This window comes from Drosophila mauritiana, unplaced genomic scaffold (genome assembly GCF_004382145.1).
Source record: "Drosophila mauritiana strain mau12 unplaced genomic scaffold, ASM438214v1 U_293, whole genome shotgun sequence".
Lineage (NCBI taxonomy): Eukaryota > Metazoa > Arthropoda > Insecta > Diptera > Drosophilidae > Drosophila > Drosophila mauritiana.
Window position 1 is genome coordinate 9,681 of NW_022881431.1, and position 19,307 is coordinate 28,987.

The 19,307-nt window shown below is 36.8% G+C and overlaps 4 non-coding genes and 1 pseudogene across 4 annotated transcripts; all 5 read left to right on the forward strand.

Annotated features, from left to right (window-relative positions):
* Positions 1 to 1,628: 1,628 nt before the first annotated feature.
* LOC117149725 lies at positions 1,629 to 3,624 on the forward strand. Its single transcript, XR_004460478.1, has one exon. It is a non-coding gene; the product is annotated as a small subunit ribosomal RNA (ribosomal RNA).
* A 686-nt stretch (positions 3,625 to 4,310) lies between these two features.
* Positions 4,311 to 4,489, forward strand: LOC117149723. The gene has a single exon (XR_004460476.1). It is a non-coding gene; the product is annotated as a 5.8S ribosomal RNA (ribosomal RNA).
* A 395-nt stretch (positions 4,490 to 4,884) lies between these two features.
* On the forward strand, positions 4,885 to 12,357 carry LOC117149727 (annotated as a pseudogene).
* Positions 12,358 to 15,571: 3,214 nt separating this feature from the next.
* On the forward strand, positions 15,572 to 17,563 carry LOC117149726. Its single transcript, XR_004460479.1, has one exon. It is a non-coding gene; the product is annotated as a small subunit ribosomal RNA (ribosomal RNA).
* A 669-nt stretch (positions 17,564 to 18,232) lies between these two features.
* On the forward strand, positions 18,233 to 18,412 carry LOC117149724. The gene has a single exon (XR_004460477.1). It is a non-coding gene; the product is annotated as a 5.8S ribosomal RNA (ribosomal RNA).
* The last annotated feature ends 895 nt before the right edge of the window (positions 18,413 to 19,307 follow it).

The window sequence follows — 19,307 nt, forward strand, 5'->3', positions numbered from 1 at the left end:
TACTATAGGTAGGCAGTGGTTGCCGACCTCTCATATTGTTCAAAACTTATGTATTCATATGATTTTGGCAATAATATGAGTAAATTAAATAATATACATATGAAAATGATTAATTATTATATGTATAAGGGAAAAAATGCTGAAATATTCCCACATTCTCTTAGTATTATAGAGAAAAGCCATTATAGTGAGAGGGTATAGTAGTGTAAACGACCGGAATTACGACAGAGGGTTCAAAAACTACTATAGGTAGGCAGTGGTTGCCGACCTCTCATATTGTTCAAAACTTATGTATTCATATGATTTTGGCAATATATGAGTAAATTAAATAATATACATATGAAAATATTAATTATTATATGTATAAGGGAAAAAATGCTGAAAATATCCCACATTCTCTTAGTATTATAGAGAAAAGCCATTATAGTGAGAGGGTATAGTAGTGTAAACGACCGGAATTACGACAGAGGGTTCAAAAACTACTATAGGTAGGCAGTGGTTGCCGACCTCTCATATTGTTTCAAAACTTATGTATTCATATGATTTTGGCAATAATATGAGTAAATTAAATAATATACATATGAAAATGATTAATTATTATATGTATAGGGAAAAAATAATCATATTATATATGAATAATGGAAAAAAAATGAAATGTTCCTATAATCTCTTAATATATAAGAGAATAGCCCGTATGTTGGGTGGCAAACGGAATTGAAAATACCCGCTTTGAGGACAGCGGGTTCAAAAACTACTATAGGTAGGCAGTGGGTTGCCGACCTCGCCGCATTATTCGAAATATTTATTTCGGGATTATGTTTATATTGGTTACATACAATAAAGTATATTATTATCCGTACAAATTTGTTTCTCAGTTCTATAGAACACGGGACTTGGCTCCGCGGATAATAGGAATATACGCTTTATAGATAATATCGTTGAAACAAAAGTCAAGTTTCTATTATATATAGAATAACAAATCGTTTCCATATATTATCGTTAATTTTTGGAGGCAGGCAAATATTAATTTATTACCTGCCGTATAGTTGGATTATTATATCGTTACGGTATAATACAAATATGGATTCTTATGAAAGAAATATAAAATTATATATTAAATGTGGAAATATTATCATATGCGCTTGGTTTTATGTTATATATTACCAGAGATATATATGAAAAGAGATAAATTTTAAATTTATCTTCAAAATGCAAATGATTTAACTTAATATTTATATTGGTTAAACAAAAATTGTACATGTGTGGATACAATAATTATGTATGTTGGAAATAAAATGATATTTTATAATGAAATATGTATGTATAAAAAGATAAAATTATAGAAATATATATATTACAATAATTAGATGAAATTCTTGTTATATTGGTAAAACAAGTATAAATTAAAAATGAAAATATGGATTACGAATGCTATATAAAAATGGCCGTAATCGAATGGATTTTTTACTTATATATTTAAAATTTTACCCAAAGGCGAAATATTGAATTTTATTCAATATAATAAAAATCATGGAATTATATAAAGTGAAAAATCTATATATCTATATATCTATTATATTGCTTATTTCGATTCAAAATATATGAATGGAATATGAAGGAAAAACATTATTCTGGTTGATCCTGCCAGTAGTTATATGCTTGTCTCAAAGATTAAGCCATGCATGTCTAAGTACACACGAATTAAAAGTGAAACCGCAAAAGGCTCATTATATCAGTTATGGTTCCTTAGATCGTTAACAGTTACTTGGATAACTGTGGTAATTCTAGAGCTAATACATGCAATTAAAACATGAACCTTATGGGACATGTGCTTTTATTAGGCTAAAACCAAGCGATCGCAAGATCGTTATATTGGTTGAACTCTAGATAACATGCAGATCGTATGGTCTTGTACCGACGACAGATCTTTCAAATGTCTGCCCTATCAACTTTTGATGGTAGTATCTAGGACTACCATGGTTGCAACGGGTAACGGGGAATCAGGGTTCGATTCCGGAGAGGGAGCCTGAGAAACGGCTACCACATCTAAGGAAGGCAGCAGGCGCGTAAATTACCCACTCCCAGCTCGGGGAGGTAGTGACGAAAAATAACAATACAGGACTCATATCCGAGGCCCTGTAATTGGAATGAGTACACTTTAAATCCTTTAACAAGGACCAATTGGAGGGCAAGTCTGGTGCCAGCAGCCGCGGTAATTCCAGCTCCAATAGCGTATATTAAAGTTGTTTGCGGTTAAACGTTCGTAGTTGAACTTGTGCTTCATACGGGTAGTACAACTTACAATTGTGGTTAGTACTATACCTTTATGTATGTAAGCGTATTACCGGTGGAGTTCTTATATGTGATTAAATACTTGTATTTTTTCATATGTTCCTCCTATTTAAAAACCTGCACTAGTGCTCTTAAACGAGTGTTATTGTGGGCCGGTACTATTACTTTGAACAAATTAGAGTGCTTAAAGCAGGCTTCAAATGCCTGAATATTCTGTGCATGGGATAATGAAATAAGACCTCTGTTCTGCTTTCATTGGTTTTCAGATCAAGAGGTAATGATTAATAGAAGCAGTTTTGGGGGCATTAGTATTACGACGCGAGAGGTGAAATTCTTGGACCGTCGTAAGACTAACTTAAGCGAAAGCATTTGCCAAAGATGTTTTCATTAATCAAGAACGAAAGTTAGAGGTTCGAAGGCGATCAGATACCGCCCTAGTTCTAACCATAAACGATGCCAGCTAGCAATTGGGTGTAGCTACTTTTATGGCTCTCTCAGTCGCTTCCCGGGAAACCAAAGCTTTTGGGCTCCGGGGGAAGTATGGTTGCAAAGCTGAAACTTAAAGGAATTGACGGAAGGGCACCACCAGGAGTGGAGCCTGCGGCTTAATTTGACTCAACACGGGAAAACTTACCAGGTCCGAACATAAGTGTGTAAGACAGATTGATAGCTCTTTCTCGAATCTATGGGTGGTGGTGCATGGCCGTTCTTAGTTCGTGGAGTGATTTGTCTGGTTAATTCCGATAACGAACGAGACTCAAATATATTAAATAGATATCTTCAGGATTATGGTGCTGAAGCTTATGTAGCCTTCATTCATGGTGGCAGTAAAATGTTTATTGTGTTTGAATGTGTTTATGTAAGTGGAGCCGTACCTGTTGGTTTGTCCCATTATAAGGACACTAGCTTCTTAAATGGACAAATTGCGTCTAGCAATAATGAGATTGAGCAATAACAGGTCTGTGATGCCCTTAGATGTCCTGGGCTGCACGCGCGCTACAATGAAAGTATCAACGTGTATTTCCTAGACCGAGAGGTCCGGGTAAACCGCTGAACCACTTTCATGCTTGGGATTGTGAACTGAAACTGTTCACATGAACTTGGAATTCCCAGTAAGTGTGAGTCATTAACTCGCATTGATTACGTCCCTGCCCTTTGTACACACCGCCCGTCGCTACTACCGATTGAATTATTTAGTGAGGTCTCCGGACGTGATCACTGTGACGCCTTGCGTGTTACGGTTGTTTCGCAAAAGTTGACCGAACTTGATTATTTAGAGGAAGTAAAAGTCGTAACAAGGTTTCCGTAGGTGAACCTGCGGAAGGATCATTATTGTATAATATCCTTATCGTTAATAAACATTTGTTATAATACAAATAAATACAATTTACCAAAATAAAAATATTACAAAATGATTCCACGGAATCAAAAGTTAAAGTCAAAATAAAATGAAGATGGCTTTTATTTTATATGTGGGGCTTGGCAACCTCATAAAAAGACTTTAACATTATTAATGTTGTTGTGCGTATTTGTGGCAGTACCTACTACAACAATGGCGTTTCCTATAAAAACAAATTCTCGAAAATGGAAATCGAAGAAACTGAACAAAATTTGAAAGTAGAAGTCGAATTAAAATTAAAATAATTTTGAATGTGGTATTCAAAATAAGTGTGTGTGTATATGGACCATAATATACACGCGTTGCGAATATGTATTGTTCATCTATGTTATGAGCATACGTTGGCTAATGCAACAACCTAAAATATACAATGTTTGTACCTGTCATCCATCAGGTTAATGTTTTATATAAATTTTGCAGTATGTGTCACCCAAAATAGCAAACCATAACCAGATTTTTATGATACATAATGCTTATATGAAACTAAGACATATCGCAACATTTATTTTTAGGTATAAAAATAAATTTATTGAAGGAATTGATATATGCCAGTAAAATGGTGTATTTTTAATTTCTTTCAATAAAAACAATATTGATATTATATAAAAATGAATTATAAAACTCTAAGCGGTGGATCACTCGGCTCATGGGTCGATGAAGAACGCAGCAAACTGTGCGTCATCGTGTGAACTGCAGGACACATGAACATCGACATTTTGAACGCATATCGCAGTCCATGCTGTTATGTACTTGAATTAATTTTATAGTGCTGCTTGGACTACATATGGTTGAGGGTTGTAAGACTATGCTAATTAAGTTGTTTATAAATTTTTTATAAGCATATGGTATATTATTGGATTAAATAATGATTTTATTCATAATATTAAAAAAGAAATGAAAAACATTATCTCACATTTGAATGTGAAAAACGAAGAGAAATATTTTCTTTTTCAATCAAATAATACTGAGAAATGTCTAGCATAAAAAATTGAAATATTTTTCATCTAGAATTGTCTCTTATTAATGATTCGGAAAAAGAAAAATCTTGGTTTTGTTATTATTCTTCGTTGGTTCGTTAAATGGATAAAAAATAACTTTGCTTACAAGAACTATTGGAACTATTTATAACGAATTTAATTGATTGTTTTATCATTTATATATAAAGAATTTATGGCAAAATATAGTTATATATACAACCTCAACTCATATGGGACAGCCCCCTGAATTTAAGCATATTAATTAGGGGAGGAAAAGAAACTAACAAGGATTTTCTTAGTAGCGGCGAGCGAAAAGAAAACAGTTCAGCACTAAGTCACTTTGTCTATATGGCAAATGTGAGATGCAGTGTATGGAGCGTCAATATTCTAGTATGAGAAATTAATGATTTAAGTCCTTCTTAAATGAGGCCATTTACCCATAGAGGGTGCCAGGCCCGTATAACGTTAATGATTACTAGATGATGTTTCCAAAGAGTCGTGTTGCTTGATAGTGCAGCACTAAGTGGGTGGTAAACTCCATCTAAAACTAAATATAACCATGAGACCGATAGTAAACAAGTACCGTGAGGGAAAGTTGAAAAGAACTCTGAATAGAGAGTTAAACAGTACGTGAAACTGCTTAGAGGTTAAGCCCGATGAACCTGAATATCCGTTATGGAAAATTCATCATTAAAATTGTAATATTTAAATAATATTATTAAGAATAATGTGCATTTTTTCCATATAAGGACATTGTAATCTATTAGCATATCCCAAATTTATCATAAAATATAACTTATAGTTTATTCCAATTAAATTGCTTGCATTTTAACACAGAATAAATGTTATTAATTTGATAAAGTGCTGATAGATTTATATTATTACAGAGCGTTAATTTTTCGGAATTATATAATGGCATAATTATCATTGATTTTTGTGTTTATTATATGCTCTTGTATGATTAACAATGCGAAAGATTCAGGATACCTTCGGGACCCGTCTTGAAACACGGACCAAGGAGTCTAACATATGTGCAAGTTATTGGGATGTAAACCTAATAGCGTAATTAACTTGACTAATAATGGGATTAGTTTTTTAGCTATTTATAGCTAATTAACACAATCCCGGGCGTTCTATATAGTTATGTATAATGTATATTTATATTATTTATGCCTCTAACTGGAACGTACCTTGAGCATATATGCTGTGACCCGAAAGATGGTGAACTATACTTGATCAGGTTGAAGTCAGGGGAAACCCTGATGGAAGACCGAAACAGTTCTGACGTGCAAATCGATTGTCAGAATTGAGTATAGGGGCGAAAGACCAATCGAACCATCTAGTAGCTGGTTCCTTCCGAAGTTTCCCTCAGGATAGCTGGTGCATTTTAATATTATATAAAATAATCTTATCTGGTAAAGCGAATGATTAGAGGCCTTAGGGTCGAAACGATCTTAACCTATTCTCAAACTTTAAATGGGTAAGAACCTTAACTTTCTTGATATGAAGTTCAAGGTTATGATATAATGTGCCCAGTGGGCCACTTTTGGTAAGCAGAACTGGCGCTGTGGGATGAACCAAACGTAATGTTACGGTGCCCAAATTAACAACTCATGCAGATACCATGAAAGGCGTTGGTTGCTTAAAACAGCAGGACGGTGATCATGGAAGTCGAAATCCGCTAAGGAGTGTGTAACAACTCACCTGCCGAAGCAACTAGCCCTTAAAATGGATGGCGCTTAAGTTGTATACCTATACATTACCGCTAAAGTAGATGATTTATATTACTTGTGATATAAATTTTGAAACTTTAGTGAGTAGGAAGGTACAATGGTATGCGTAGAAGTGTTTGGCGTAAGCCTGCATGGAGCTGCCATTGGTACAGATCTTGGTGGTAGTAGCAAATAATCGAATGAGACCTTGGAGGACTGAAGTGGAGAAGGGTTTCGTGTGAACAGTGGTTGATCACGAGTTAGTCGGTCCTAAGTTCAAGGCGAAAGCCGAAAATTTTCAAGTAAAACAAAAATGCCTAACTATATAAACAAAGCGAATATAATACACTTGAATAATTTTGAACGAAAGGGAATACGGTTCCAATTCCGTAACCTGTTGAGTATCCGTTTGTTATTAAATAGGGCCTCGTGCTCATCCTGGCAACAGGAACGACCATAAAGAAGCCGTCGAGAGATATCGGAAGAGTTTTCTTTTCTGTTTTATAGCCGTACTACCATGGAAGTCTTTCGCAGAGAGATATGGTAGATGGGCTAGAAGAGCATGACATATACTGTTGTGTCGATATTTTCTCCTCGGACCTTGAAAATTTATGGTGGGGACACGCAAACTTCTCAACAGGCCGTACCAATATCCGCAGCTGGTCTCCAAGGTGAAGAGTCTCTAGTCGATAGAATAATGTAGGTAAGGGAAGTCGGCAAATTAGATCCGTAACTTCGGGATAAGGATTGGCTCTGAAGATTGAGATAGTCGGGCTTGATTGGGAAACAATAACATGGTTTATGTGCTCGTTCTGGGTAAATAGAGTTTCTAGCATTTATGTTAGTTACTTGTTCCCCGGATAGTTTAGTTACGTAGCCAATTGTGGAACTTTCTTGCTAAAATTTTTAAGAATACTATTTGGGTTAAACCAATTAGTTCTTATCAATTATAACGATTATCAATTAACAATCAATTCAGAACTGGCACGGACTTGGGGAATCCGACTGTCTAATTAAAACAAAGCATTGTGATGGCCCTAGCGGGTGTTGACACAATGTGATTTCTGCCCAGTGCTCTGAATGTCAAAGTGAAGAAATTCAAGTAAGCGCGGGTCAACGGCGGGAGTAACTATGGGGATCTGGGGTAATTGCGAGCAGAGGGGGAGTATTTTTCTGTAATTCGTAAGTCATATCATATGGTGTGCGGAAGGGGAATTTTACTCTGTAACTCACAAGTCTCTCCTTTACTCAAGTCGACTCAAAACCTCGTGGTGGTCCCCGGTAATGCTAAACTTGTTTAGCAGCTAATTTGAGCGGCAAAACTTTTCCGATGGGTTGGTTCCCCAGAGGAAATTTATTCATATTGGAACTACAAATAGAAATAACGAGCCTCGGATGAATTTACACAATCTGATGACGACCCGACCCTCCGTGGACACCTTCCCGGAGGACCAATATGAACCAAACGCAGCGGCTACTCTATCTAGGGTTCCCTGCACAGTATGTGGCCGGTCCTTTAACAGCAAGAGAGGACTCGGTGTTCACATGCGATCTCGGCACCCAGACGAACTTGATGAAGAACGTCGACGTGTCGAGATAAAGGCAAGGTGGAGTGAGGAAGAGAAGTGGATGATGGCGAGAAAGGAGGTTGAGCTCACAGCAAATGGACATAAACACATAAACAAGCAACTAGCGGTGTATTTTGCAAACCGCAGCGTCGAAGCCATCAAAAAGCTAAGACAGAGGGGCGATTATAAGGAGAAAATAGAGCAGATAAGAGGGCAATCAGCTCGCGTCCCGGAAGTTGCTAATCTAACCATAAGGCGCCGCCCTAGTAGAAGTGAGCAAAACCACCAAGTAACAACATCAGAAACAACTCCAATCACTCCCTTCGAACAGTCGAACAGGGAAATTTTGCGGACACTGCGTGGGTATAGCCCCGAAGAATGCCATTCCAAATGGAGAGCCCAAGAGCTACAAACGATCATTGACAGGGCAGAGCTCGAGGGAAAGGAAACCACTCTCCAATGCTTATCGCTATATCTCCTAGGAATTTTTCCGGCACAGGGTGTACGACACACGCTGACGAGACCTCCTCGGAGACCTCGGAATAGGAGAGAAAGCAGAAGGCAGCAGTATGCTGTCACCCAGCGTAACTGGGATAAGCATAAAGGAAGATGCATTAAGTCCTTGCTAAATGGAACTGATGAGTCGGTAATGCCAAGCCAAGAAGTAATGGTTCCCTACTGGAGAGAAGTAATGACTCAGCCTAGCCCAAGCTCTTGCAGTGGAGAAGTGATACAAATGGATCACTCGCTTGAGAGGGTATGGTCTGCTATTACGGAGCATGACCTTAGGGCATCAAGAATCTCATTATCTTCATCTCCGGGGCCTGACGGGATAACTCCAAAAACAGCCAGGGAGGTGCCGTCAGGTATTATGCTACGTATAATGAACCTAATTCTATGGTGCGGCAATCTACCACACTCTATCCGACTGGCCAGAACTGTCTTCATCCCGAAGACGGTGACGGCGAAGCGACCGCAAGACTTTCGTCCAATATCGGTGCCTTCAGTCCTGGTAAGACAGCTAAATGCAATATTGGCAACCCGGTTGAACTCATCAATCAATTGGGACCCGCGCCAGCGGGGCTTCTTACCTACCGACGGATGTGCCGATAATGCGACGATAGTTGACTTAGTCTTGAGGCATAGCCATAAGCACTTTAGATCTTGCTACATCGCAAATTTAGATGTAAGCAAGGCATTCGATTCTCTATCGCATGCATCTATATATGACACCTTACGTGCTTATGGTGCGCCAAAGGGCTTCGTTGACTACGTACAGAATACGTACGAGGGTGGCGGTACCAGTCTCAATGGGGACGGTTGGAGTTCAGAGGAATTCGTCCCTGCTAGAGGAGTGAAGCAGGGTGACCCTTTGTCTCCTATTCTATTTAACTTGGTAATGGACAGGTTACTTAGAAACCTACCCAGCGAAATTGGTGCTAGAGTCGGAAATGCCATTACTAACGCGGCCGCGTTTGCAGATGATTTGGTACTATTTGCTGAAACTCGAATGGGACTTCAAGTATTGTTGGACAGAACGTTGGATTTTCTATCTCTCGTCGGCCTCAAACTTAATGCCGACAAATGTTTTACCGTTGGCATTAAGGGCCAGCCGAAACAGAAGTGTACCGTGCTAGAGGCACAGAGCTTTTACGTAGGCTCAAGAGAGATTCCATCATTGAAGCGAACGGACGAGTGGAAGTACTTAGGCATCAACTTCACTGCAACTGGGAGGGTTCGATGCAATCCGGCCGAGGACATTGGTCCAAAGCTACAAAGATTGACAAAGGCCCCCCTCAAACCACAACAGAGGATGTTCGCCCTAAGGACTGTCCTTATCCCACAGCTCTATCACAAGTTAGCCCTTGGGAGTGTGGCGATAGGCGTCCTACGAAAAACTGACAAACTAATACGATACTATGTGCGAAGATGGCTAAATCTTCCGCTGGATGTGCCGATAGCATTCATTCACGCACCCCCAAAAAGTGGAGGTCTCGGAATTCCATCACTTAGATGGGTAGCTCCAATGTTAAGGCTAAGACGTTTGAGTAATATTAAATGGCCTCACCTCACGCAAAACGAGGTAGCCAGCTCTTTCCTCGAAGCCGAAAAACAACGGGCCCGAGATAGATTATTTGCAGAACAACATGAATTGTTATCGCGTCCGGCAATAGAAAAATATTGGGCGAACAAATTGTACCTCTCAGTTGATGGCAGCGGACTCCGTGAAGCGGGCCATTGGGGACCGCAACACGGGTGGGTTAATCAACCCACGCGTTTACTAACAGGAAAGGAATATATAGACGGTATTCGTCTGCGGATAAATGCCCTACCCACGAAGTCTCGTACTACAAGGGGAAGGCACGAATTGGAACGACAGTGTCGTGCAGGATGTGACGCTCCCGAAACAACAAACCATATAATGCAAAAATGTTACCGATCGCATGGGAGGCGCGTAGCTAGACACAACTGCGTAGTAAATCGAATCAAGCGGGGACTTGAGGAGAGAGGCTGCGCGGTCATTGTTGAACCAAGTCTGCAGTGCGAATCCGGCCTTAATAAACCGGACCTGGTGGCACTACGACAAAATCACATTGATGTGATCGACATACAAATTGTGACAGACGGACACTCTATGGATGATGCGCACCAGCGCAAAATCAATAGATACGACAGACCGGACATACGAACTGAATTGCGTCGCAGATTCGAAGCCGCAGGTGACATTGAATTCCATTCTGCCACCCTGAACTGGAGGGGGATCTGGAGTGGTCAATCCGTTAAAAGATTGATAGCGAAGGGTCTCCTCAGCAAATATGATAGTCATATCATTAGCGTCCAGGTTATGAGAGGCAGTCTCGGTTGTTTTAAACAGTTCATGTACCTGAGCGGGTTTTCCCGAGATTGGACTTAGCTAAAACGTTTGGTTCAAAACATTTGCTTGCTGTCTTGGCATAACATCAATAAAGGCATAAACATCGCAAATAATGGTAATATATAAATGGCTATGAGGATGGTTTTAGTACGTAGGCGTTGCGGAACTTCGGTTCAGCAATGAATCGTGCATGCTAGGAAACTGAAGTGTTGACAGACCTAGTATCTTTCGATAGATTTCCATACCTCCGCGATCAAAAAAAAAAAAAAAATAGCCAAATGCCTCGTCATCTAATTAGTGACGCGCATGAATGGATTAACCACTTGTGGGTGTTCAGGTGTCGTGGTTGTAATCCCTTCAGTGTGGAACACGCCACGTAAAACAAGTTCGGAGAGATCTGAAAAGTCGTCGTCGTCGTTGTCGTCGTCGTTGTCCCTATCTACTATCTAGCGAAACCACAGCCAAGGGAACGGGCTTGGAATAATTAGCGGGGAAAGAAGACCCTTTTGAGCTTGACTCTAATCTGGCAGTGTAAGGAGACATAAGAGGTGTAGAATAAGTGGGAGATATTAGACCTCGGTTTGGTATCGTCAATGAAATACCACTACTCTTATTGTTTCCTTACTTACTTGATTAAATGGAACGTGTATCATTTCCTAGCCATTATACGGATATATTTATTATATCTTATGGTATTGGGTTTTGATGCAAGCTTCTTGATCAAAGTATCACGAGTTTGTTATATAATCGCAAACAAATTCTTTAATAAAACGATGCATTTGCACATAGAGCAAAAGGGCAAATGCTGACTTGATCTCGGTGTTCAGTACACACAGGGACAGCAAAAGCTCGGCCTATCGATCCTTTTGGTTTAAAGAGTTTTTAACAAGAGGTGTCAGAAAAGTTACCATAGGGATAACTGGCTTGTGGCGGCCAAGCGTTCATAGCGACGTCGCTTTTTGATCCTTCGATGTCGGCTCTTCCTATCATTGTGAAGCAAAATTCACCAAGCGTTGGATTGTTCACCATGCAAGGAACGTGAGCTGGGTTTAGACCGTCGTGAGACAGGTTAGTTTTACCCTACTAATGACAAAACGTTGTTGCGACAGCATTCCTGCGTAGTACGAGAGGAACCGCAGGTACGGACCAATGGCACAATACTTGTTCGAGCGAACAGTGGTATGACGCTACGTCCGTTGGATTATGCCTGAACGCCTCTAAGGTCGTATCCGTGCTGGACTGCAATGATAAATAAGGGGCAATTTGCATTGTATGGCTTCTAAACCATTTAAAGTTTATAATTTATTTTATAAACGACAATGGATGTGATGCCAATGTAATTTGTAACATAGTAAATTAGGAGGATCTTCGATCACCTGATGCCGCGCTAGTTACATATAAAAGCATTATTTAATACAATGACAAAGCCTAGAATCAATTGTAAACGACTTTTGTAACAGGCAAGGTGTTGTAAGTGGTTGAGCAGCTGCCATACTGCGATCCACTGAAGCTTATCCTTTGCTTGATGATTCGATAAATAAATGATTTTTCCTGTAGCCAAACAAACACCTCGTCATCAATTTAGTGACGCATATGATATTGTCCCTATCATATAATTTTTGATATAAAGACTTTAAAGAATTCTATCAAGTTGCCAAATACCTCGTCATCAATTTAGTGACGCATATGATATTGTCTCTATCATATAATTAATATAAAGACTTTAATGATTTGTGTCACGTTGCCAAACACCTCGTCATCAATTTAGTGACGCATATGATATTGTCCCTATCATATAATTAATATAAAGACTTTTTAAAGAATTATATCAAGTTGCCAAACACCTCGTCATCAACTACTATATTATGGTTGCGCCGACCTCTCATATTGTATTCTCTTATGTCTTCATAGGATTTTTGGAATTATACGAGTAAATTAAATAATATACATATGAAAATGATTATTATTATATGTATAAGGGAAAAAATGCTGAAATATTCCCATATTATCTTAGTATTATAGAGGAAAGACCGTTGCCGACCTCTGATATTGTTCAAAACTTATGTATTTATTTGATTTTGGCAATTATATGAGTAAATTAAATAATATACATATAAAATGATTAAATATTATATGTATAAATGTATAAGGGAAAAAATGATGAAATATTCCCATATTATCTTAGTATTATAGAGGAAAGACCGTTGCTGACCTCTGATATTGTTCAAAACTTATGTATTTATATGATTTTGGCAATTATATGAGTAAATTAAATAATATACATATGAAAATTATTATTATTATATGTATAGGGGAAAAAATGCTGAAATATTCCCACATTCTCTTAGTATTATAGAGAAAAGCCATTATAGTGAGAGGGTATATAGTGTAACGACCGAATTACGACAGAGGTTCAAAAACTACTATAGGTAGCAGTGGTTGCCGACCTCTCATATTGTCAAAACTTATGTATTCATATGATTTTGGCAATTATATGAGTAAATTAAATATATACATATGAAAAATTATTATTATTATATGTATAGGGAAAAATGCTGAAATATTCCCACATTCTCTTAGTATTATAGAGAAAAGCATATGTGAGAGGGTATATAGTGTAAACGACCGGAATTACACAGAGGTTCAAAACTACTATAGGTAGGCAGTGGTTGCCGACCTCTCATATTGTTCAAAACTTATGTATATTCATATATTTTGGCAATTATATGAGTAAATTAAATAATATACATATGAAAATTATTAATTATTATATGTATAAGGGAAAAAATGCTGAAAACATCCCACATTCTCTTAGTATAATAGAGAAAAGCCATTATAGTGAGAGGGTATAGTAGTGTAAACGACCGGAATTACGACAGAGGGTTCAAAAACTACTATAGGTAGGCAGTGGTTGCCGACCTCTCATATTGTTCAAAACTTATGTATTCATATGATTTTGGCAATAATATGAGTAAATTAAATAATATACATATGAAAATGATTAATTATTATATGTATAAGGGAAAAAATGCTGAAAATATCCCACATTCTCTTAGTATTATAGAGAAAAGCCATTATAGTGAGAGGGTATAGTAGTGTAAACGACCGGAATTACGACAGAGGTTCAAAACTACTATAGCTAGGCAGTGGTTGCCGACCTCTCATATTGTTCAAAACTTATGTATTCATATGATTTTGGCAATAATATGAGTAAATTAAATAATATACATATGAAAATGATTAATTATTATATGTATAAGGGAAAAAATGCTGAAAATATCCCACATTCTCTTAGTATTATAGAGAAAAGCCATTATAGTGAGAGGGTATAGTAGTGTAAACGACCGGAATTACGACAGAGGGTTCAAAAACTACTATAGGTAGGCAGTGGTTGCCGACCTCTCATATTGTTCAAAACTTATGTATTCATATGATTTTGGCAATAATATGAGTAATTAAATAATATACATATGAAAATGATTAATTATTATATGTATAAGGGAAAAAATGCTGAAAATATCCCACATTCTCTTAGTATTATAGAGAAAAGCCATTATAGTGAGAGGGTATAGTAGTGTAAACGACCGGAATTACGACAGAGGGTTCAAAAACTACTATAGGTAGCAGTGGTTGCCGACCTCTCATATTGTTCAAAACTTATGTATTCATATGATTTTGGCAATAATATGAGTAAATTAAATAATATACATATGAAAATGATTAATTATTATATGTATAAGGGAAAAATAATCATATTATATATGAATAATGGAAAAAAAATGAAATGTTCCTATAATCTCTTAATATATAAGAGAATAGCCCGTATGTTGGGTGGCAAACGGAATTGAAAATACCCGCTTTGAGGACAGCGGGTTCAAAAACTACTATAGGTAGGCAGTGGTTGCCGACCTCCCGCATTATTCGAAATATTTATTTCGGATTATGTTTATATTGGTTACATACAATAAAGTATATTATTATCCGTACAAATTTGTTTCTCAGTTCTATAGAACACGGGACTTGGCTCCGCGGATAATAGGAATATACGCTTTATAGATAATATCGTTGAAACAAAAGTCAAGTTTCTATTATATATAGAATAACAAATCGTTTCCATATATTATCGTTAATTTTTGGAGGCAGGCAAATATTAATTTATTACCTGCCGTATAGTTGGATTATTATATCGTTACGGTATAATACAAATATGGATTCTTATGAAAGAAATATAAAATTATATATTAAATGTGGAAATATTATCATATGCGCTTGGTTTTATGTTATATATTACCAGAGATATATATGAAAGAGATAAATTTTAAATTTATCTTCAAAATGCAAATGATTTAACTTAATATTATATTGGTTAAACAAAAATTGTACATGTGTGGATACAATAATTATGTATGTTGGAAATAAAATGATATTTTATAATGAAATATGTATGTATAAAAAGATAAAATTATAGAATATATATATTACAATAATTAGATGAAATTCTTGTTATATTGGTAAAACAAGTATAAATTAAAAATGAAATATGGATTACGAATGCTATATAAAAATGGCCGTAATCGAATGGATTTTTTACTTATATTTAAAATTTTACCCAAAGGCGAAATATGAATTTTATTCAATATAATAAAATCATGGAATTATATAAAGTGAAAAATCAATATATCTATATATCTATTATATTGCTTATTTCGAATCAAAATATATGAATGGAATATGAAGGAAAAAACATTATTCTGGTTGATCCTGCCAGTAGTTATATGCTTGTCTCAAAATTAAGCCATGCATGTCTAAGTACACACGAATTAAAAGTGAAACCGCAAAAGGCTCATTATATCATTATGGTTCCTTAGATCGTTAACAGTTACTTGGATAACTGTGGTAATTCTAGAGCTAATACATGCAATTAAAACATGAACCTTATGGGACATGTGCTTTTATTAGGCTAAAACCAAGCGATCGCAAGATCGTTATATTGGTTGAACTCTAGATAACATGCAGATCGTATGGTCTTGTACCGACGACAGATCTTTCAAATGTCTGCCCTATCAACTTTTGATGGTAGTATCTAGGACTACCATGGTTGCAACGGGTAACGGGAATCAGGGTTCGATTCCGGAGAGGGAGCCTGAGAAACGGCTACCACATCTAAGGAAGGCAGCAGGCGCGTAAATTACCCACTCCCAGCTCGGGGAGGTAGTGACGAAAAATAACAATACAGGACTCATATCCGAGGCCCTGTAATTGGAATGAGTACACTTTAAATCCTTTAACAAGGACCAATTGGAGGGCAAGTCTGGTGCCAGCAGCCGCGGTAATTCCAGCTCCAATAGCGTATATTAAAGTTGTTGCGGTTAAAACGTTCGTAGTTGAACTTGTGCTTCATACGGGTAGTACAACTTACAATTGTGGTTAGTACTATACCTTTATGTATGTAAGCGTATTACCGGTGGAGTTCTTATATGTGATTAAATACTTGTATTTTTTCATATGTTCCTCCTATTTAAAAACCTGCACTAGTGCTCTTAAACGAGTGTTATTGTGGCCCGGTACTATTACTTTGAACAAATTAGAGTGCTTAAAGCAGGCTTCAAATGCCTGAATATTCTGTGCATGGGATAATGAAATAAGACCTCTGTTCTGCTTTCATTGGTTTTCAGATCAAGAGGTAATGATTAATAGAAGCAGTTTGGGGGCATTAGTATTACGACGCGAGAGGTGAAATTCTTGGACCGTCGTAAGACTAACTTAAGCGAAAGCATTTGCCAAAGATGTTTTCATTAATCAAGAACGAAAGTTAGAGGTTCGAAGGCGATCAGATACCGCCCTAGTTCTAACCATAAACGATGCCAGCTAGCAATTGGGTGTAGCTACTTTTATGGCTCTCTCAGTCGCTTCCCGGGAAACCAAAGCTTTTGGGCTCCGGGGGAAGTATGGTTGCAAAGCTGAAACTTAAAGGAATTGACGGAAGGGCACCACCAGGAGTGGAGCCTGCGGCTTAATTTGACTCAACACGGGAAAACTTACCAGGTCCGAACATAAGTGTGTAAGACAGATTGATAGCTCTTTCTCGAATCTATGGTGGTGGGTGCATGGCCGTTCTTAGTTCGTGGAGTGATTTGTCTGGTTAATTCCGATAACGAACGAGACTCAAATATATTAAATAGATATCTTCAGGATTATGGTGCTGAAGCTTATGTAGCCTTCATTCATGGTGGCAGTAAAATGTTTATTGTGTTTGAATGTGTTTATGTAAGTGGAGCCGTACCTGTTGGTTTGTCCCATTATAAGGACACTAGCTTCTTAAATGGACAAATTGCGTCTAGCAATAATGAGATTGAGCAATAACAGGTCTGTGATGCCCTTAGATGTCCTGGGCTGCACGCGCGCTACAATGAAAGTATCAACGTGTATTTCCTAGACCGAGAGGTCCGGGTAAACCGCTGAACCACTTTCATGCTTGGATTGTGAACTGAAACTGTTCACATGAACTTGGAATTCCCAGTAAGTGTGAGTCATTAACTCGCATTGATTACGTCCCTGCCCTTTGTACACACCGCCCGTCGCTACTACCGATTGAATTTATTTAGTGAGGTCTCCGGACGTGATCACTGTGACGCCTTGCGTGTTACGGTTGTTTCGCAAAAGTTGACCGAACTTGATTATTTAGAGGAAGTAAAAGTCGTAACAAGGTTTCCGTAGGTGAACCTGCGGAAGGATCATTATTGTATAATATCCTTTATCGTTAATAAACATTTGTTATAATACAAATAAATACAATTTACCAAAATAAAAATATTACAAAATGATTCCACGGAATCAAAAGTTAAAGTCAAAATAAAATGAAGATGGCTTTTATTTTATATGTGGGGCTTGGCAACCTCATAAAAAGACTTTAACATTATTAATGTTGTTGTGCGTATTTGGCAGTACCTACTACAACAATGGCGTTTCCTATAAAAACAAATTCTCGAAAATGGAAATCGAAGAAACTGAACAAAATTTGAAAGTAGAAGTCGAATTAAAATTAAAATAATTTTGAATGTGGTATTTCAAAATAAGTGTGTGTGTATATGGACCATAATATACACGCGTTGCGAATATGTATTGTTCATCTATGTTATGAATATACGTTGGCTAATGCAACAAACCTAAAATATACAATGTTTGTACCTGTCATCCATCAGGTTAATGTTTTATATAAATTTTGCAGTATGTGTCACCCAAAATAGCAAACCATAACCATTTTTATGATACATAATGCTTATATGAAACTAAGACATATCGCAACATTTATTTTTAGGTATAAAAATAATTTGATATATGCCAGTAAAATGGTGTATTTTTAATTTCTTTCAATAAAAACAATATTGATAATTATAAAAATGAATTTAAACTCTAAGCGGTGGATCACTCGGCTCATGGGTCGATGAAGAACGCAGCAAACTGTGCGTCATCGTGTGAACTGCAGGACACATGAACATCGACATTTTGAACGCATATCGCAGTCCATGCTGTTATGTACTTTAATTAAATTTTATAGTGCTGCTTGGACTACATATGGTTGAGGGTTGTAAGACTATGCTAATTAAGTTGTTTATAAATTTTTATAAGCATATGGTATATTATTGGATTAAATAATGATTTTATTCATAATATTAAAAAAGAAATGAAAAACATTATCTCACATTTGAATGTGAAAAACGAAGAGAAATATTTTCTTTTTCAATCAAATAATACTGAGAAATGTCTAGCATAAAAAATTGAAATATTTCATCTAGAATTGTCTCTTATTAATGATTCGGAAAAAGAAAAATCTTGGTTTTGTTTTATTCTTCGTTGGTTCGTTAAATGGATAAAAAATAACTTTGCTTACAAGAACTATTGGAACTATTTATAACGAATTTAATTGATTGTTTTATCATTATAAATAAAATATTATATATACAACCTCAACTCATATGGGACTACCCCCAATTTAAGCATATTAATTAGGGGAGGAAAAGAAACTAACAAGGATTTTCTTAGTAGCGGCGAGCGAAAAGAAAACAGTTCAGCACTAAGTCACTTTGTCTATATGGCAAATGTGAGATGCAGTGTATGGAGCGTCAATATTCTAGTATGAGAAATTAATGATTTAAGTCCTTCTTAAATGAGGCCATTTACCATAGAGGGTGCCAGGCCCGTATAACGTTAATGATTACTAGATGATTTTCAAAGAGTCGTGTTGCTTGATAGTGCAGCACTAAGTGGGTGGTAAACTCCATCTAAAACTAAATAAACCATGAGACCGATAGTAAACAAGTACCGTGAGGGAAAGTTGAAAAGAACTCTGAATAGAGAGTTAAACAGTACGTGAAACTGCTTAGAGGTAAGCCCGATGAACCGAATATCCGTTATGGAAAATTCATCATTAAAATTTGTAATATTAAATAATTTATAAGAATAATGTGCATTTTTTCCATATAA